Genomic DNA, 22,493 nt, shown 5'->3' with positions numbered 1-22,493 from the left:
CGATATTCTCAATATGTGCCGAACCAATAACAATATTTTAACCCAAAAAATAACAAATTGATGCTCGGCTCATACGATTTTCGAAATATAAGCCGAACCAGTAATTATTAATTTTCTAGGCTATTCAGGATGTTGTTCGGCTCATAGATGTGAGCCGAACCGTTCATCAATTGGTAGATTCGGCTCATAAATGTGAGCCGAACCTCAACATGTTTCGCCGAACCATGATCAAAAAAATCATCTATACAACCTTTTATAATTCTGAAAATTATCTTAATCACTAAACAAAATATTTAATCACTAATCAATATTACTAACACTAATCGTAAAGGGCAGATTTGCCATTAAAAAATTTGGATTAAGGGGTAATCTGATTTTGCTATTTCACAACCTTTTTTGTCTTCATGTGGTATGCCTTGAAAGATTTTGGTATGCCCAAAATCAGGATTCAAATAGAAATAGGTATAACAGTTACAGTAATTTGGGCTTATACTATGATTACAGTAATTTGGGCTTACAGTTACTATGAAATATGATGTAAAATCATTTTAAAGGAAACATATTTTGAGGCATACTCAAGGTTCGGCTGATAACCTATGTTTTTGCCTAGGTTCGGCTGATAACTTTTCAGCCGAACTTAGACAGATGTATGCCTCAAAACATTTGAGTATTCCTTAAAACAGGTTTCTTTTAAAGGGTCGAATTCTATGAATGTAAAAAGACTCTTTGTTATGCTTATCCCCACATGCGAAAACACAAACCAGAACCTGGGCCGTTTCGGCACGATTTCATTACTTTCATGACCTTAATCGACAACTTTTGTGTGTTTATCCTCCTGAATCCCGGGCCGTTACGGCACGGGTCATATTCTAGTTAAAGTACATATAAAAATCAAAAGGAAAATTACCTCTCTTTTAAGAACAGAGAAAGTATTACTTTATTTTTATTAAGCAAATCTCACGAGGAGAAAGACGAAAAACAGAAAACAGAAAGAGGGGGACTAGGATAAGACATAAAACATGTTACAAAAAATTACTGAAATCTATGTAAAGATAGTTTGCGACTCCCTAAAACAAAACGAATACACGTTGTTGGATCATCCCACTACTGGGAACCTGTGGAAGCTCCCCATTTAGTCAAAAAAATTGCGACTGTGCTTCTTTCCGTGTAAATGTGAGAGTATCTGAACATAATCGAGGACAAATATCTCAACCAATTAGCCCAACGAACAGCCAGCTTCCAGGGCACTAGAGAAGGGTCTGAAAGGGCTCTAATAACGTGTACCGAATCATATTCAAAGTAGATGTAATTCATTCTCTAGTGCGAGCAATTCTAAAGGTTTCACCACTTTTCCGATTTGACACTTTCATTATAATTTCTCAAGTAATTTTATTTTTTTCTATTTACCACCTACAAAAGAAAAATTAAATTTGACTATAGATATCATCACTCTAATTTGTCTTCTTCTGCATTAACCTATTTTCAGTAAAAATTAAAAAATCATTTAAAAAATATTAAACCCTAGGTTAGAATTCTATTTAACAAGTACAAATTATGTTTAAATTTATTGTTTCTTTAATTTGTCAACAAATCAAAAATTTAATTGGCAAATAATCCATAAATCTTTATGGAAGATTCCGTGATTAAAAATCTAGGGAAAATATCTAAAATTTAGATAAATATAACCTCTAAGAGCAATTGTAGTGTTGAGGTTCTATATTTCCAAATTGCTACCCATATATGGTTTTTTGTTTGGGAATATTGTTATGTGGCGTACTCGTAAACTGAATTCTATCCAGCAACGTAGTTTAAAATTGTTTTTTATCTGTTAACGTAATCATTAACTCTTTGTGAGTGAAACGCATTTTATAAAAGCGTTAAAGTTAAACACAATTATAAATTCCGTGTATGAGTCGAAGCATTTTTAAGACTACTTACAGAGTTAACTCAAAAATGTTTCATAACTACTTCCAAAAAGGGGTTTTATAACTACTCTCCATGTTCCCATCTTCACATAGTTATAAAATATGTGAGGTCTAAGACGTACTTTTTAAATGCGTTTGCAAAAACGTAGTTTTAAATACCTTTTAATTCAAACGGAATTATAGATTCCTTCTATTTTCCAAACGAAGATATAAATTGCATTTACTGATGGACGTACTTTAAAAAATCGTTTAAGGTGGGACGGGTTTCATAACAGCGTGATGCTATATTTGAGAATTGTCAAAAAAAATTTCTCAAATATAGAAACTTAACTTGAGAATATGGCATTTTGGCAACAAATATAACTTTTAGCACCCAACACTGCGCTTCGTTTTGTTGCCAACTATGACTTTTGGCAATAACGATGCTGTTGCTCTAACAAGATTATGCTAATTTAACTGAAAAGACATTCAAAAGGTTTAGAAATAAGTGATCCATTTTTATTGTTGAATAATGTTTTTCTTTGTGTTTAATTATTAATTTTCTCCGAACTGGTCATCGATTTCTGGACAACCACAAAATATTCCAGACGTCCGGACCAAGACGACCTTGTAAAAGAATAGTCGGTACTTGACATTCACAAATCATCTCAAGACCATTATTATTAATCCAAGTACAATTTTATTTAGATGAGGTTTCATACTACTTTTCCTTGAGGTATGTAGCCAATAGAACTAGCAATTTTTTAAAGACTCCCAATTTTTTTTGACGGATCGATCAACTCAACAAGCTCAATGTCAGCAATTTCAGGCTCCTTTAAGGTCTTTCGGCTAAGTCTTATGGAATTCTAATCTAGCAGCTAGATTGACAATCCACGTCAGCTAGGACAACCAACTAAGTCTTATGGGAGTGCTAATCTAACTGCTAGATTAGCAGTCCACGTTAGATGGGACCACCGTCAAACGCTGAACAGTTCAGCGCTTTAAATCTCAGTCGTCAGATCAAAAATAAATCTCCCAGCACTGAACCATTCCGCGAAAATGTGGTTTTCCCAACACTTAATGATTCAGCGTAACTATCTAGCTGCTAGTTCACATACGAGCAACTGCTAGGAGAGAGAACTAGTGTTAACAAATAGACAATACTTTTTTTTTGAATTGCAACACATTTCTACTAATCTAACAGCTCAATCTAACTCATAAGACTTAGCCTTAGATTTAAGAAGATGTTTCATATTGATCAAAGGTCAAGAACGAGAATCGAACCACTACTGCACCCGTGAGAAAAAAGCCATACCCTTAGTTATTCCAATAGATATACTATAACACGACTAGTCTGGTCCAAAACTTTTCCCAAGTTCCCGTGAAGAACCTCAAAGACGGTGCCCTTTTTGACCATACTCGTATCAACAGTCAATCCATATACGCCAATGGAACCATAACATTGGAATTGTTCAACTTCCGCAGGATCTCTAATTCTTTAACTGTTGGGAATATATATTTAAAACATAAAATGAATTCCCAATAAAAATGTTTTTAATAGCAATTAAGTTTTTCATAAAAGAAAAAATTAATTTTGTTATCATTAACTTTGACCGTTACATATTTGTGGGTTTTAATGGTGTTAACTCCATCATAATGACATTTGAAATAATTTTTAATTGTTTTGAAACTCTTGACTATAAATCAGAATTTTGGTTGGAAAAACAAATGAGAGAGTTTTTTCTTTTATGCTTTGATGTTAAAAATAATTTGGAGAGTTATTGAAATCCTTTTTGTATTGAGAGAGCTTTTTCCTTTTATGACTTGAGTTTACAAAAGAAAAGAATTTTAGAGAAAGAAAAATAAGTGTGTGAACATCTCTTATTTTTCTAATTGAGTTTCTGAGCAAGAATGAAGTGTAGAAGTTTCACATCTTCTCATCGTGCAAGAGTGATTGTGTAAGATATTGAACTCGGATGTTTTATCCTTGGGACGACGCGATATTGAAGAACTGCTTGCACAATCTTGGGCAGAGCCGCGAAACATCTTAAGGAAAGCGACCTAGTCCGCGACTCAGCCATAACATTGTTTTGTTTTGTTTTTTGTGATTGTTTTGCAGGCATAATTCATCAATTGTTCCAACAATGTTAAGACGTTAATTCTGCTATACATATCGAATGAAAAACGATTGCTGAAACGCGATAAGTATCACTGTTAATTTTGTTTATTGAATTATAATTTGTATAATTTTTCTTTGACAATTAAAAATGATGCTTGAGATCTTGGATAACCTAATACCTAAAATATTTTTTATGTCTAATATTGATGGATTAGGATTGTAACATAGTTGATATCATTTTCATGAATTTTTAGCATTGAAAAATATTATTGAAGATAAACGAAAGTTTTTAACAGGCTGTAGAGTTTTATGTGCGCCTCTTTAAATAAAATGAATTGGTTCTTGAAATTTGAACCGTGTGTATTAGACATAATTAGGATATTCCCTGTTAAATTTCATAATTTTTGGAGTATGAAAAGTATTTTTAAAGTATTTTAGAAAACAACATAATGTATCTGAAAAGTTCTGATGGGCAGAAATTTAATCCCGATAGAATTTGTTTTCTTAATCTTTGTGTAGATAATTTGGATTCGTGTAACATGAAACTTTTAAATCAGGAACTTATTTTCAAATCCATTTTGAAATTCTCCTTTTGGATTTTTAGTTTGAGAAATGTGGTGATTTCAAAATCATTGTGTATGTTTGTCCAAACTAGGAGACGTGATACTTGATATTAGAAATGTAAGATATTACGTTAAGAAATCATGATTTGATTATAGTACGTCATATTCATTTTTAGTAATGAAAATCAAAATTATTGTTAGCAATCAAAAAAGTGCACCGCGTATGTTTGATAAAATGCTAAATAGAAAGTTATAAATATATGATGTTATAACTATAAAATTTTGAATCTTTGTTCGATGCTTCGGAGCAACTTGGAGTACCAATTTTTTGACTGATTTTTTAAGCATTTATGTAAGTGCATATTTTACTTATTTTTTGGTTTCAAATGCTCATATGTTAATGATTGTTATAGGTGAAAATTCACTTACTTGAGCAAGTTTATATTTCAAATGAAATAAAGATTGTGGGAGATTAATCGATGGAGCAATGGATTTGCTGATTCCTTTGAGAGTAATCGATGTATGGAGCAATGGATTTGCTGATTCCTTTGTTAGTGCGCAAAGAATGGACAATGGTTTATAACCAATTGAGCTTAAAAGCGATTGAGGTATGTTTGATGAACTATTTGTAGTTATTGTAGTGATCAAATAATGACATTCTAAATTGAATAAACTGATTGTTCAATCTTAGAATAAATTTTAGGAAAACAAGATATTGATAATTATTGTGTATGACAATAAATATGTGACTCATATAAGTTTGGAACTTATGAGATAGAATTTGATATGAAACCAAAACCGAAAAAATTAGAAACCTAGTCAAAACAAATGTGAATATCAACTCTCACTAAGAAATGAGCATATTATTGATTATGAGATTATTTTCTATTCTTGCATGGTAATGCAAGGATATCAAATGTTATTAACAACGCTTTTCAAGCTAAGTTAATGTGAATTGTTGATACGGTGAGAGGTTGGTATATATTGGTGTTTTACACCATGTTTGTTTTGATAGGTTATGGTTCAAAAGATGAACCAAATCGTTTGAAAGAAAGTGGTGTTGAGATATACTCACATCACTAGGATTTTCGGTATGGTACGATCTCAAAGTTTACTTTGGGTAGAACAATCTTGTTAAAGATGTCCATACTTCCGAAATGAGAATGAATTCTAGTTTCCTCCTATCTTGTTATTAACAAGATTGAGACTAAAATTTTGTTGAATTTGATCATTGCACTACTACAAATAATATGTTAAGGATAAAATGTTTGAATATAATCTCACAATTTTACCATAACATGAATTGAATTTTGAATATTTGAATTATGAGATTTTATCATTCTTTTAAGAATTCAATGAGTTAGTGATGGATATGAGCATGTTATATTTTCTTATGAACTTGGTGAATTTTAGTAACATGTATGTAATGATCTTACCTAACTCATAAAAGCATGTACACTTTCAAATCTTACACAATTTGCAATGATATTGGATGAAATAAAATATTTGATAATTTTATAAAGATGCTTCAAGTAACTTGTCTTGATATCAAATATGTTTTTTGAGTCGTGAATTAGGAGATATGACTTTACAAAAATTGTTTGAATTTTTATCCTCTATATTGTGTAAAATGTTTTGGGTTTAAATCATTGGTTCATTAGTTTTCATAATTCTTGGAGTCTTTTGATATTGTTTAGAAATTCCTGTTTGAGTCAAAAATTAGTGGGGGTTCCATAACCTTATGTTTTAACATATTTGACTTAAATTAGAAGAACTAGAAAAATGAAGGTGACAAGTAATTCACTAAGAATGAACCTAGAAAAACATATTTATAGTGAGACTAAAATTTAGTCATGAATATTTTGTTGCTTATAAATAGAAAGATAACTTCTAATAGAAATTAACTTTTTTCTTCATAAATTTTGTCCTTTGGATAAATAACTTCGTGAGTCTATTGTTTTTAGACAAGCATACAGAAATTGTTGACACTTGCATTGATGTCACTAAATTAACTTACATGCTTGTTTTGTTGATGTTGGTTCTACGATGTATGATTTATTATAGTCATAATTAGAAATATATACTTTCTTGTAAGTTAAAAATGAGAATCTATGTATACCAAGCATGGAAAACTGTGTAGTTTCTACAATAAAAGAAATCACATAAGTTAGATAAGTTATCATTTATTTTCTGAAAAAAACAACTTTAAAACAATTTAAATTGTTTACTTGATTCATTAGAATGATTTCAGAATTGATGAAAGTGAAATGCACAATACTCTTTGTTTTGTTTGGATAAGTGACTTGTTGAATTTTTATTCTAACTTATAGGATGGAAATGAAATTGAGAACATGCTTAGTTTACTATTTGACATGAAAGGCTTGAGTGAAGATGGTGTATGTTTTTGAAATGAATTTTTTTTATTCTTTGGATCTACTTCATTACAACGAAAACAGATTTCTAAAAGAAATAAAAGTATATATAGTCTGACTATAAAGTAGTTTTCACTCATTTGATTTAGTGCCAATGTTTTTGAGATTAAGTGTGATTGCACTAGATATGAGTATAGTAGCTTAGTATGTTTCTTTTCTACATGATTGAATATATATATATATATATATTTTTTTTTTGTAGTGGGGTGTAATATATTGCTTCCATAGTGGTGGTTTTATATTCAGATTTACCAATCCTAGAATGGAAAATTGGTAAAATATTGAGAAGGTTATGAGATGTTTCAAACACATCTTACGCCTAGAAATACACTATCTACATGGTTACCGCAATCCTTTAAGAATATTTCGAAGCTGATTGGACATCCTTTCAGATGAATCCTTTAAGGGATGGAGCGATTCGATCCTCTAATAGATAGAGGAACAGACATATTAATCCAATGTGATAGTACCGCGGCTATTGCATGAATTGAGAACGTAACGACAACTATAAGAGTTGATTTAATGTGAATATGGATTACATATTGTCTGAAAAGAGTTTTCATTAGTCCTTTGACGAAAGGATTGATAAGAAGATGTGAATACATCTTAGGGATGAGATTGATGCCCATTGACATTGAGTCATCTGTGATGGATACCCAACCTAGAAATAGGTTCAAAGGGACTAGACGAAGTCACGGATGATATGGAGATGCGAGAATCATGCTTTTGAAGAATTCATCCTACGACATGATATCCTGAAGCGAGTAAAGGTTGAGTTTATTTTTTTTTTTAAAATTTCAAACTCTTAATTATGTTTATATCTCTATTCAGAGTAGGGTACTTTCAGGTGTATTCTTGATAAACTCACATATATGAATGTGAAAGTGTGGCTGCTTTCTATGATAATATGGGCAGTTCTCTAGATCATTCATTAAACTGGGATACAAGCACAAGGCCGTAATGTGCTGGCTTTAGAATTTACACGACTATAGTCGTGTGTGTTAAGCTATCTTCTTATCTCCTAGAGTTCAAGACTTATGTTCACTTTATGGTTAGTTTTAAGATAGCTTATTAACACTATGAAAAGGTTCAAGTCGGGAGGCACCTTTTCTTATGCACAACAGTACTATACATTTTTTGCTCAATTTTTTAAAAATATAAGTGGGGGATTGTTGGGAATATATATTTAAAACATAAAATGAATTCCCAATAAAAATGTTTTTAATAGCAATTAAGTTTTTCATAAAAGAAAAAATTAATTTTGTTATCATTAAATTTGGCCGTTACATATTTGTGGGTTTTAATGGTGTTAACTCCACCATAATGACATTTGAAAGAATTTTTAATTGTTTTGAAACTCTTGACTATAAATCAGAATTTTGGTTGGAAAAACAAATGAGAGAGTTTTTTCTTTTATGCTTTGGTGTTAAAAAAGAATTTGGAGAGTTATTGAAATCCTTTTTGTAGTGAGAGAGCTTTTTCCTTTTATGACTTGAGTTTACAAAAGAAAAGAATTTTAGAGAAATAAAAATAAGTGTGTGAACATCTCTTATTTTTATAAATGAGTTTCTGAGCAAGAATGAAGTGTAGAAGTTTCACATCTTCTCATCGTGCAAGAGTGATTGTGTAAGAGATTGAACTCGGCTGTTTTATCCTGGGGACGGCGCGACATTAAAGAACTGCTTGCACAATCTTGGGCAGATCCGCGAAACATCTTAAAGAAAGCGACCAAGTCTGCGACTCAGCCATAAAATTGTTTTGTTTTGTTTTTTGTAATTGTTTTGCAGGCATAATTCAGCAATTGTTCCAACATTAACAAAATTCTCGCGGCTTCCAAGGTGGAGTATGTTATCATCCCAATTCATGTTCTTCACATTATACTAGGATAATGATCATATTACTAATCATTTGCGAGATGTATATATACTTTATCATATTTTTCCTAGTAGAAGAAGTGCATAGCACTTCCTCAGCTTGGATCTCATCACCATCTATATCGATGAACGTAGCTAAAGCAAAGATCTTCCAAAAAATATTTCGAGAAATAGATAACCGAGTTAGACTCAGCTCGAAATATCAAATGTATATAATATAAAAATCTATATAGCTATACTACTTCGTTTCATTAGGAGATAAAATGTAATAGACTTCTAAGTGACATATAAGTTTTAGTCTCCACATACCTTTTGTTGATGAAGTTCTTCCAAGCACTCCTCAGTAGATCTTCATCTTCAATCGATGAACACCGTGAAGTCTAAATCTCAACTACGCATTTTATCCTAATCCGAAATATAGCTATAAGTAGACTAGAAATCAAGACTTATAGTTTTAATCACCTAAACTTGACAAACAAGCTTGAGTTAGCAACGTTTGCGAGTTCAACCGATCAATGATCTAGCAAAGATAATTATACATGTAGTATGATGTTTGGTTAGTTATATCGTTACATATGTGTGGAGTACCTGAATCTTATGATCTTTAAGTAATGGATGGTCAAAAGCAGGTTATTTATAGATGTCGATGCAATATACAATGTCACCCATTTTAGTATGAAATATATAAAGAAAAACGAAATAGTGAAAAAAGGGAAATTGAAAGAGTAAAAAATACATGCGCACAGTTGTTACTCTAAACGCAATTTTCTCTAATGGTATTTAAACTCACATTATGCAAATAATATTATTCCATGGAGATGAGGAGCAATTATCTTACGATTATCGTCTTGACTGGTGGTTTTTTTAAGGATCTTGAGTTGTTTTTCAATCTCCATGTTTTCTTCATCTGATAAACTACTATATTTTTCTCCTGCTCTATTTTTGGACAACACACTTAAACATGGAACAAGTATCATCAAACTCTCTACTAAACTGGACTTACGGAAAAGCATCTTAAATTTGGAGTATAAAGGATGAAAACTTAGTATCTTATATATATGGCAATTCATATGCATTAATTAACAAAGTCTAAGTTAATACTAATAGTTCAATACCCATGCAATCGAATATTATTATTCTTATAAAAGAATATCCATTAGGTTGTAATTAATATGACCTATTTTCGGAAAGTAGTCATTACTAATTTATCTGCATCATATTAAATGATCCTTTTGAAGTTTTCCACGTATAATACGAAAATGGAGAATAATCACTTGAAAGAGGAAGTCTAATTGTATGCACACTCTATATCGATTATTCATGTGATATTTTAATCTCATCACCGATTTAATTAAAGAGTAACATATTGACATGATTTATAGCATATGTGTCAGTGAGAGTAACTCTTCGGTGCTTAACTAATCAACTCAGAATGCCACATTAACACTCTTTAGAGAAATGTGCAAAAAATTGAGTTCTCATAATAACTTCCAAAATAATTATTTTAAAAACAAAATTTACTTATGAGCGCCACTTTTAACAAAATCCTATGTTTAACTCTAGCTACCACTCATTTAAGTTTCGACCAGTAGAGTTTGAGAGAATCTTTTGGACCCTTAGTATATTCTTTTGGCGGATTACAATCAAGATTTTTCTACCGAACTTTATTCGGATTTTTCTAAAAGAGAAAATGAATAACATAATTTATTTTCTTATCCGATTTTTCTATGGGAGAGCATATGACATGCGTCAATGTTGACGCGCACTGTTGACTATGTCCAATTTTTTCTTGTTTGGATTATTTGTTTTTACTATATTTAGTACCACTCGTTATCCGTCATTTGCATTGATTCACCGTAAACTGCACCCCCTCTTTAATATGTATAAGCAATTCTTCCAAAAATGTTTTTCTTACCCTAGTTCTATCTATTATTCTCTGCACTCATATTACACCAAAAACTGGGGAATGGTTTTTTTATTGTCGTTTATACCCGAAATTTCTTCTAGGCACTAAACACGGTGATATGATGATATTGATACGAAATAGGGTTTGAAAACGTATAAAAAATAAATGGAGGAGACAAAGAATTTAAAATGGTTCGGCAAGTGATGCGTACATCCTCGAATGAATCCCCATAGGGAGAAAAATTGTATTGATATGATGATTAAAATAATTCTTCAATGGGTTAACCTAGAATTTCATGTCCTCTTAGGGTTTTGGATACATGTATTTATATTGTTTATGTAACCCTAATTCTAGTAAACTTCATATGCAAGCAAATTGGGCAACAAGACTTATGGAACCTTCTCCTGAACTTGTCGGACTTGATTACAAGTTTTCCGTCTATTTTATGGGCGGTACAAACAATTATGTTGCATGAGCTTGCAATAATAATCACCCTTTGCTAAACCATGTTGCAGATTCTAGCAATAGTTTTCAATGGAAATCCATTGTTACAAAATTGTTAATTTGCAGCAATCTGTTGCTTTTTTTTCCAAAAAGAAAAAATATGGCTTTATTCCTAGCCATGGATAGGAGTGAATCCATTTTCGACATCCAAAATCCTATGATCAGAAAATCAAATAAACTTCTGCTAAGACGCGTTGTTAAATTACTGTTAATGGTTCTCAATAACAATGTTGCATTATTATGAGTATAATGTTGTATCAAACTTAGAGCGTTTCTCAGTTGAACCCACGAAGCGTTTGTATGTCAAGTTTGATTGTTATATTTTAGCTCCAAAACTCGAAGCTGTTTAATTAGATTACTAGAGTCAACTTTGTTAGGATACACTAGGAACATTAGAAATGTTGAGACAAACTCATGTTACTTTGAAGAACCTGAAGACCTATCGACATCAACGTACACATCATCTGTTCGACGTTAGTAATACATACTTGACTTGTTTCCATTTCTATTTACATTTCTTTCAAGTCGTTCATATTGAAAACATAACATACTAGTTGATGTATTATAGACTTGATAATTCTTTCATAATCAAAGTTTCAAGGAAGTATATACTAGTTGTTTCATACAACTTTGGCACATTGGATTACGAAGTATAACATTTATCTTTTGGTCTTCGTAAATAGGACATAACACTGTTTGGTAATTCGTTACTAGTTAGTGTGTCGAACTGATTGATTCTATGCCTAGAAAGATATGTTTAACTACATGAGTTGAAGGAAGTAAACTTGTGAAACTTGTTTCGTAGTTGACAGGAATCAAAGAATCTATTGCACGATCGATCCCTTAAACAAGGATTTATTGTAAGACCGACCCTAGGAATGTATACCAGGAACAATCACTACCTGGGGATCTGTAGAAGGACCGACCCCTTACTTGGGGATCTATTGAAGGACCGATCCCTATTGGGTTAACCAATTAAAAACGTGTTTTCGGTTTGTCTGTTGCTATAGGGTTTATATAGATATCAAAATATTTTTTGGTTAGCATGGAAAGTTCATTAATATTGATATAATATTTTGAACGCATGTTAAACTCTTATTACTTAATGTTCAAGTATTTTCTTTGATACTCAAGGTGAGATCCCAAAACGAAATATTCCATAATATCTCTTTGGATATTCGAAATTTATATATATTTGATTTCTCGGTGATTAAAGCATATTTATGATATTATATAATATTAAAGTATACTTGTACGCTAGATAATATTTGGTTGCCATCCATGAGAAATTTCGGTATATTAGTTGGATAACAGTTGAAATCTTTACAAAACCGAAAATTGGTATTTATTGCATATCTTTTGATATTTTCGAATTTGGTAATTCCTAGATGTTCAAACTACCTTGGTCATTATAAATAGTGAAGTTTGTTCTTTTTACAAACTAATCCATTGGACCCACTGAACTAATCGTTTGTGTGGGAAGCCTAGTGGAGTATTCTTGTAATACTTATTTGAGAGGAGACTATCCTAATTAGATGAAATCTCTTATGTGCGCTTCATGTAAATACTTCTGTAGGATCAAAGAAGCACTAATTGTACCTTTGGTTGAAAACTGGAATTCTATCGTTATTTTTAGTTTTCGATTATTGATTTGATTGATTAATGACGTAGTTGAATTTTGATATCACTTAGTTTGTTAACTCTGTGATCCTTGTTTTCTGATATAAAGTAACTTGAACTAGGTCAAGTATCGACGATTTCAAATATAATCTTTATTGATTGAAGATATGAAGATAAGACTTGTGATCATACATTTTAACAGACTCTGTTATGTACGTCATTGATTATAAGGGAAATCAAGTTGTATGTGCAGGTACTTTGAAGACTGAAGATTTGAAAAATAAAAGATTTTTGTATTGGTATTCTGATCTTTGTGATAATACTTTATGCACATTTCATTGACTGGGATCTGACAAGCTTTTTGATCTTGTACATACATCTTATAACTTGTTGTATAGATCGACGATCTATTATTTGGTGGTTCTCTTAAGAATCCAAATCTTATGAATTTTGAAGCAAGGTTTGATTATTTCGATAATCTTAATCTTAGTTCTTTTAATTGTTAGGGCACATCTTAGTCGAACTCACAAGTGTTTCTATCTCAAGCTTGTTATCAAATTTAGTTGATCAAAACTATATCATGATTTTTACTCTACATTTTAGTCATGTATCGTACTAGGTTGGAAGTGTGTAGTTGAGTACCAGACTTCACTGCGTTCACATTTTGAAGACGGACATCAACTGAAGACTTTGGATAATTTCATCGACAGAAGGTATATGAAGACTGAACCATTCCTATTTACTCAAGTATTCACAATTCTATCTATGAGACCAAGTCGTATGACTAAGTGGACTTTAAACTATAACACAATAGAAATTCTATCCAACTTTATCTTGTTGAATATTTTTCTCGAAATATGAATTGGGCTATAAGTCAATTGTCTGCTTGATGAATTTAGTTAAGAACAATTTATTGTTTATGAACTAGATTATGATTCGAGTTAATCATTTTAAAATAACATGGAACAGTGATATGTGTAAGATTATCATTGATATTATTCGGGGATGTTTCAAATTGATTATTGAGAGTTTTTAGAACTATTGAAATATGGATACAGGGACAATACACGTACTAGCATAATTGTTTGGTTCAGGATCAGCGACACACATATTGAGTACACGTACCTGCGTAGGTATAAGTTCGGTAACGAATTTTTGGTACACATACCTGGTATGCATACCAAAAAATTTTGTTGCTCGTGAACACAAGGGTGGTACAATTACTCAGTATGCATACTGAACCGCGTTGTATTTTAACTGCCTTAAGAGTACACATTTCCGGTACACGTACCTTGGCAGAGTGTCTCACGAACTGGTAGCAGTACACGTACTTACCTAGTCGAATAGTTTTAGATGCAATTCAAAGTATTTCTATGAGATATTTGGCATTTGAACAACTCTGTAAAACACATATAAAACATAATTGACCATATATTAGGTTATGGTTGTTTATCAACTTATGTCTAAAGTGTTTGATGAAAATGGCTAAGCTTATTATGTTCGTATGGCTAACCTTGGTTAACCGTTCTTGAAAAAACTAATTATACACAGTTTGTTTACGGTTCATCCATATCCAAGTGTATATTCTATCTGTGCTTATCTCAAGCTAAACCATCTAACCGTGGAGAATGATCACTTGACTATCAAGTCATTTTAGTTTGAATCTCAAGTCGAATTTCATCTAACGGTGAAAAGTGTTTTCTTGATTACAAAGTATCTTAGATTAGATCGTAAGAATCCTTCGGTCTTGAAAAACTATCTAAAGAGAGGCTCAGGCGTCTGGGAAAACTTAATCCCGACACTTCTGTATGTCATAGTTGCTAACTAGAGTCAATTCTCTATTAACCTAGGTTTCCATTTTTACTGAGAAACATAATTAGGTTTAACGACTTAAATACTTAGCTTCGGGATTCGTGAATACAAGTCCGACTATCTTATCTTTGATAGTTCGTATATCCTGATCTTTCTACTATTCGTTTAAGATTTCGCTACGACAGCTAAGATTGATAGAAATAACAAAGTTCTTCGTCTCGGTCGTTGTGATTCCACAAGAAATTACAACTAAGAAATTATTCGTTGGTATCTAGTAGTTTCTTTTCTTGTGAGGTGAATAATATCTAGGCTGCTCTCGGGAGTTGTAAAAACCGGATTTTGAGGCTTGCTGGATCAGTCTACTGTAAACGATTTCCTATCTCACGTGATTTAACGATCGAACGAAAATCAAGATAGGCTTATCTCTGGGAGACAGATTGGTTTAAAATTCTTCACTTAGGTTGAAGAAACTCTTAGGCTGTAAAGGACGTCTGCTAAGGGAATTAATTGCCCAGAGTCTTGCGAGATTCACGAGGCGTAAGGAGCGCGACTGTAATTGAATCGTTGTGACGGTAGGTTCAATCTCAACTAAATTCCAGTCCGAAGCTATTGATAGTATGCTAGAGTCTGTAGCGTCTTAATACAGTTTGGTGTTCAAATCTGGACGAGGTCCCCTGGTTTTTCTGCAGTTGCAGTTTCCTCGTTAACAAAACTTCTGGTGTCTGTATTATTTCTTTTCTGCATTATATTTTTTTATCTATATAATTGAAATACCACAGTTAGTACGTCAATTAATCAAAGTATATATATGCATCCTCGATTGTTGGATATGACTGAATTGATCTTGGATATTGATCTTTGGAATCGTCCAGGTACTCTCAAGGTATAATCAGGTTCATGGAATAATTTTTTTTTTTACTACTGATTGTGAGAGAAAGAGATAAAGACTCTTTATATTATTCCTTGATTGAGATTTATTAAGTTGTAACTATCGAAATTATATTAGAGTTTAGTCCATTCAGGTTGCCGAACGACAAAGTTGGTGGTGTACTTGTACCCCCGGTTCTTTTCATTAACCGATATAAAGGAGTTTATATTAATTAAACATAACAACCTTTATAACTCCACTACACCTGATATGGTGTTTAATGAAACAATTTAATCCTTTACTGTTTCGGTATACGATCCAAATGAGTTGATTTCTATTAGTCTTGTCAGCGGGTGGAGTGACTTAAGATAGTGGACTCTATCTTATGATTCACTTGCGTAGACCATATTGGTAGTATGCTCATGGATACTGAAGAAATTGAGTAACTTGGGGTTAGTTCACTTGGTCTCAACTATACAAAGCTGAGAGTAGTCTTTGTATAACGGCTTAATTCTGAGCGCATTCAAAATTGAACTAGTTCCTGTGTTTTTTCTACATTTGCAGTTTCCTCGTAAACAAAATCTTGTTGTGTGATTTACTTTACTTTTCGCATTATAATTATTATTTTATTTATAATAAATTAAACGTACTAAGTACGTTAATCAAACACTTAGTTTGATCCTATAGTTGGTTCGACTCAAGACTTTGAATATACACCAAGTGTATATCTTGTAGTCGTTATCTTCTTGACATTTTATGTCTATATTAGACCCCACAAGATGTTTCTTGAATAAGTTGATATCAGATAAATTGTGGTGTACTTGGTACCCTTGTCATTTCACTGCTAAAATACAATGTAACCAGATTCCCATCACAACAATAAAAAGATACAATGTTGTATTACAGGAATTATGAACATAATTTATAACTAAGAAATTATATACCTAATTAAAGCTATAACTTTGAGCGAAAACACTTCAACACCAACTACTTTGTAATACCGCGATATTCGGCAGTGGTTGGCCGATGGAATATAAGTACTGGTTTGTCTTTTGCAAACACCGAGGCCTGATGGTTCATTTGACTGATTTATGGGAAAAACTTATCAGTTAAGCATGCTCGTCCGGGAGTAGTCACAGGATGGATGACATCTCGGGAAGCTATTGTTGGATAACCGCAGTAGTGCCGTCAAAAATCTCACACTACCGGATAACCGCAGTGGATAAGTGGGAACACGGTGTTAGTTGGGTTCGCTTGAGCTCGGGTGGGGGAGTATGCTGGGGGATTATGCCAGATACTACTCTCATAGGAGACAAGGAACGTCTACATTATACCGAGGCCTTTTCAGTACTATTGGAAAGGAACGTCTACATTATACCGAGGCCTTTTCAGTACCATTGGCTCCAGAGTTGGCAGAAAACTCTGCAGTTAAGCGTGCTCGGGAGAGAGTAATCTAGGGATGGGTGACCATCCAGGAAGTTTCTGCTGGATTACTTCAGCGACGCCCGTAAAAATCCCACACTATCGGATAACCGTAGTGGCTAAGTGGGGACAGTATCGGCGGAGGGACGGGTCATTACAACTTCCTCCAAATACCCGACAGTTTACATTAGTAAAGATCTAAAAGACATGACCAAAACAAAAATGAGAAGTAGATACACCTCACATCAATGAGACAAATTTAGAGTTTTCTTCTTGCACAAAAGAACCATGCACATAAAAGAGAGATTTATGCAAACAAAAATGTATACCCGATTGAGTACTGAGTTCTTGTTCCATCTTTGCAATGTATACTTGATTTTTTATTTTTTTCTTCATCTTGTTGTCAAGATCTTGAATAAGAACTTTGTGTTGTCCAATTGTTTCGACCCGAAGATTATTTAAGATGATTTGTTTTCCTTTTAATATAATTTTTTTAACTAATTATCTTTAAAAATTATTTAAATATGGACCACAAGTTTTAGCACTTAATCTCCAAAATGACGAAAACACCCTTTTAACCGTACACTTAGGGGCAGAACTAGGATGTCCCTAAGTACTTCTTCTGATGTACCAATTTATAACATGGGCATAATCCCATTTTAAAACCCAAAGATCGATGAAAGGTTATGTATATAAGTCAAGCTCATGTTTTCAAGTTTGAGTCTTAATTTTACGGGCACTCACACTAACCATTTTAAAAGAGATGGAGTGCATTGTTGAAAATGGATGACACTTATCCATTTATTGGATGCTTTTGTGTGTCATTGTGTTCAATATTATATTTTTGATATTGTATGATATGTTTCTGTTAATATTATATCTTTGACGTCATATGATATTTAAAGATATCAAGAAATTTTTGGAATTTGGACGATATATAACTTAATATACAGTACAACTTTAATCGACTTGTCGAAAGGTCTTTTTATTGTTCGATCAATATAAATTCGAAAGGAAAAAGGTGAAACATTAAATAGTTTCTAGTACAATAATTTGACACCCTTGAAGCAACAGTAGTGGAGTGGGCAAATGAAAAACTTTCACCTACAATGGGATAGAAAAATAGTCAAATTGGATAGGCAAAGGCTCAAATTTGAGTGTTTTCTCATTCCACCATCCAGTCTCAAGTTCTGGGAAATATCGAATCAACTTTGGATGATTGGTTTTGGTTAGGAGGAGCCTCGACCAAAGCAGGCCGATCGCTTAAACCTTCCCAAAGAAAATTATTTATATTTAGAAATTAAAAGTTACTTTAATATGTATATATATATTATAATTATAAAATAATATCGGCCCCACTTAACTAAAATAAATATTTGTTTAAAAAAATAGCTCCACTAATTAGATTAACACATTCTCCCACCGTGGGAAAAATGATTTTCCCAACCGCTCCGTTGAACTTGATCTGAGCTTTGAAATAACTTGCCTTATCCTTATAATAAATTTTCAACATTAACTAACTTTTTTTTTTTTGGGAATACCACTGCAATATTCCCTTTTCACCATAAAGTGGTAACATAAGGTTGCTGGTATATTTTCTTGTTTCGTACTTTATAGGATGCTTAATACTCAAATGAAGGGTTCACATGAGTAATCAATGATCCATGACATATCTAATGTAAAGTTAGGAATAAAAGTTTAGAACCAGAAGCCCACTCCAAAAAATGGGATAAGCAGTCATGAAAGGTTTAAGTCAGGCTCGAGAGGAATCAAACATTTCCAATTCTATTCAAATACGTGCAATAACTAGATGGTATCACGGGAATAAAAATCTCCTTGAAGCACATGAGCTAACAAATACTATGAAGAAATCTAAAAACAAAAAATGGTTGGATGACATTGAAACTAGACTTTTCAAAAACATTTGACAGGGTTTTGAATGAAGTTTTGTTATTCCTTCTTTCAAGAGTCTAGGGTTTTCTGATGATTGGTGTTTAAAGATTGAACAATGTATATCCACAGTGTCAACTTATATCTTATTAAATGGTTTTCCAGGTGAAATGTTCAAACCACAGAGAATATTGCGACACGGTGACCTCCTGTCCCTAACTTGTTTATATTGTGTGTATGGAACTTTTTCTAGGACTTTTAATCATGCAGAAAAGACGGGTCAAATACATGGTTATAATTGTGTCTAAAAATAGTCCATATGTTATTCACATTTCCTTTGCAGGCGGTTTCATCATATTTTCTAAGGCTAGATCCAGTAAATCTAGAGTTATTGCTTCAATCATTGAAAAATTTAATAGATTTTCTGGACAATCTATGAATTGATAAATTAGTTATTGCTCTTAGTCTTAAAGTTTAAAATTATGTTAAAATTGATGTTTCCAATATTTTGAAGATAAAGAAAATGGCTCTCTAAGACAACTATCTTGGTGTGCTATTGATGCTGCAAAGAAGTAAAGTTGAGTCGTTTTCCCCATTAATGGATGAGTTTCTAATAGGCTTGCTTTTTGGAACTCGAAGTTCCTAAATCGACTAGGTGAGACCGCCTTGAATCAATATGTTCTTGGAACTCTTGTTAACCATTTGTTTGAGGGTGAAAACGGTTTCTAATGATTTCGGTAATTTCGGGTGTGTGGGTGAGAAACGACTCTAAACCCTAAACAATGTACTGTGAGGGAGTACTTTAGATTCAAGAGATCAATCTGTACAAATCCGTCCTAAACCAAGAAATGGCCGTTCCAGACTTGCTTCGGTCACGAAGAGGAGGAGAAGGGCTGGTTTTGGGGAGGGAAGCGAAGAGAGTGTTGATATCAAAATAGTTGATCCTGGAAGAGTAGTTTTTTTGTGACTTGCATCAGAAAGTGGGAAGCTAACATATGGGAAAGCTAGTAAACGTTTTCTGAGTGTTGTATGCTCCTGACCAGAACTTGTTGTTCGGTGGAAATAGGTAAGACCTATTTATACAAGTCGAAGTGAAACGTACTATGATCTCGTAAGAAATGGAAAACGGATGAGTAAATGGGAGGAGGTGGTAACCGGAAACGCCTGTAATTGATGTTCCATAAAAGAAAGCGTTTACCATTACTCCCTGTATTTACTAACCGCCTCATCCTTATGACACTGTCTTGTAACGGGCGTAGTGTACGTCGCACGCTGTAAACCGCCAAACCAATACCCAATGAGCATCCCCAATTTTGTGAAATGTGTTGATGTCTCGAGTGTTTTCTTAGAAAACATGTAGCATGTTTGCTGTTGTTTGGAAAGTTGAGCTTGGGAGACTTTCCGGCTCGGTGGTGACCTTCGACGGTCGATATTTTGAATCTTGAGAGGAAGGGTAGCCGTTGATTATTGCAACCCTTCGTTTGGTAGCCAGTGGCATGAAAGCATGACCTGCATGGCTTTAATATGGCCTAGTTTAGGCGTGGCCAAAAGATAGGGTTTTGGCATTGTTTGGGCGCAACCAAAACTAGGGCTTGGCGTCGAGCCAAAAGTTTTCCCTGCATTAGCTGGTAACCTTGGACGGATAAGATCTGCGTCTTAGATGGAAACGTGGCCGTCGATTGTTGCAAGCCTTCGTTTTGGAAGCCATGAAGGGAAGGCCGGCATGGTATGGTTTAGTCGCAGCAGGTGGCTGGCACGGCATGCCATTGGCACATGTGGCATGGTCGGAATGCCTTGGCGCGGTTTAGGAGTGGCCAAAACTAGGGTTTTGGCGTTGGGCCAAAGGTTACCATGCGTTGGTTGGTGACCTTGAACGACTAAGATTTGCATCTAAGATGGAAGGGTGGCCGTTGATTGTCGGACGCCTTCGTTTTGGCAGCCGTGAGGTGAAGGCCGACATGGTATGGTTTAGGCGCGACAAGGTGGCTGGAACGGCATGCCATTGACACATGTGGCATGGTCGGCATGCCTTGGCGCAGTTTAGGCGTGGCCAAAACTAGGATTTTGGCGTTGGGCCAAAGGTTACCATGCGTTGGTTGGTGACCTTGGACGGTTAAGATTTGCATCTAAGATGGAAGGGTGGCCATTGATTGTCGCACGCCTTCGTTTGGCAGCCGTGAGGGGAAGGCCCGCATGGTATGGTTAGGCGCGGCAAGGTGGCTAGAACTGCATGCCTTGGCGCGGCTTAGGCGTGGCCAAAACTAGGGTTTTGGCGTTGGTCCAAAGGTTACCATGCGTTGGTTGGTAACCTTGGACGGATAAGATTTGCATCTAAGATGGAAGGGTGGTCGTTGATTGTCGCACGCCTTCGTTTTGGCATCCGTGAGGGGAAGGACGGCATGGTATGGTTTAGGCGCGGCAAGGTGGCTGGCACGGCATGCCATCGGAACATGTGGCATGGTCGGCATGCCTTGGCGCTGTTTAGGTGTGGCCAAAACTAGGGTTTTGGCGTTGGGCCAAAGGTTACCATGCGTTGGTTGGTGACCTTAGACGGTTAATATTTGCATCAAATATGGAAGGGTGGCCATTGTTTGTCGCACGCCTTCGTTTTGGCAGCCGTGAGGGGAAGGCCCGCATGGTATGGTTTAGGCGCGGCAAGTTGGCTGGCACGGCATGCCATTGGCATATGTGGCATGGTCGGCATGCCTTGGCGCGGTTTAGGCGTGGCCAAAACTAAGGTTTTGGCGTTGGGACAAAGGTTACCATGCGTTGGTTGGTGACCTTGGACGACTAAGATTTGCATCTAAGATGGAAGGGTGGTCTTTGATTGTCGCACGCCTTCGTTTTGGCAGCCGTGAGGGGAAGGCCGGCATGGTATGGTTTAGGCGCGACAAGGTGGCTGGCACGACATGCCATTGGCACACGTGGCATGGTCGGCATGCCTTGGCACGGTTTAGGCGTGGCCAAAACTAGGGTTTTGGCGTTGGGCCAAAGGTTGCCATGTGTTGGTTGGTGACCTTGGACGGTTAAAATTTGCATCTAAGATGGAAGGGTGGTCATTGATTGCCGCACGCCTTCATTTTGGCATCCGTGAGGGGAAGGCCGGCATGGTATGGTTTAGGCGCGGCAAGGTGGCTAGCACGACATGCCATTGGCACATCTGGCATTGTTGACATGCCTTGACGCGGTTTAGGCGTGGCCAAAACTAGGGTTTTGGCGTTAGGCCAAAGGTTACCATGCGTTGGCTGGCGACCTTGGACGACTAAGATCTGCATCTCAGATGGAAGGGTGGCCGTTGATTGTTGCAACCCTTCGTTTTGGCAGCCAGCGGCATGTAGCGGGTCCGACATGGATTTTGCATGGAATCGTGGTTGGCATGGTTTTCCATTGACACGGTGGCGCGGATGGATGGTTGGCATGCCTTGGCGCGAAGACGTGGCTGGCATGGTTTGTCATTCGCACAGTGGCGCGGCTGGCATGGTTAGCATGCTTTGGCGCGGATACGTGGATGGCATGGTTTTCCATTGGCACAGTGGTGCGGATGGCATGGTTGGCATGCCTTGGCACGGAGACGTGGCT

Source organism: Papaver somniferum, chromosome 11 (assembly GCF_003573695.1).
Source record: "Papaver somniferum cultivar HN1 chromosome 11, ASM357369v1, whole genome shotgun sequence".
Taxonomy (NCBI): Eukaryota; Viridiplantae; Streptophyta; class Magnoliopsida; order Ranunculales; family Papaveraceae; genus Papaver; species Papaver somniferum.
The sequence above is the reverse complement of the archived record's forward strand: the minus strand, read 5'-3'. Positions refer to the sequence as shown.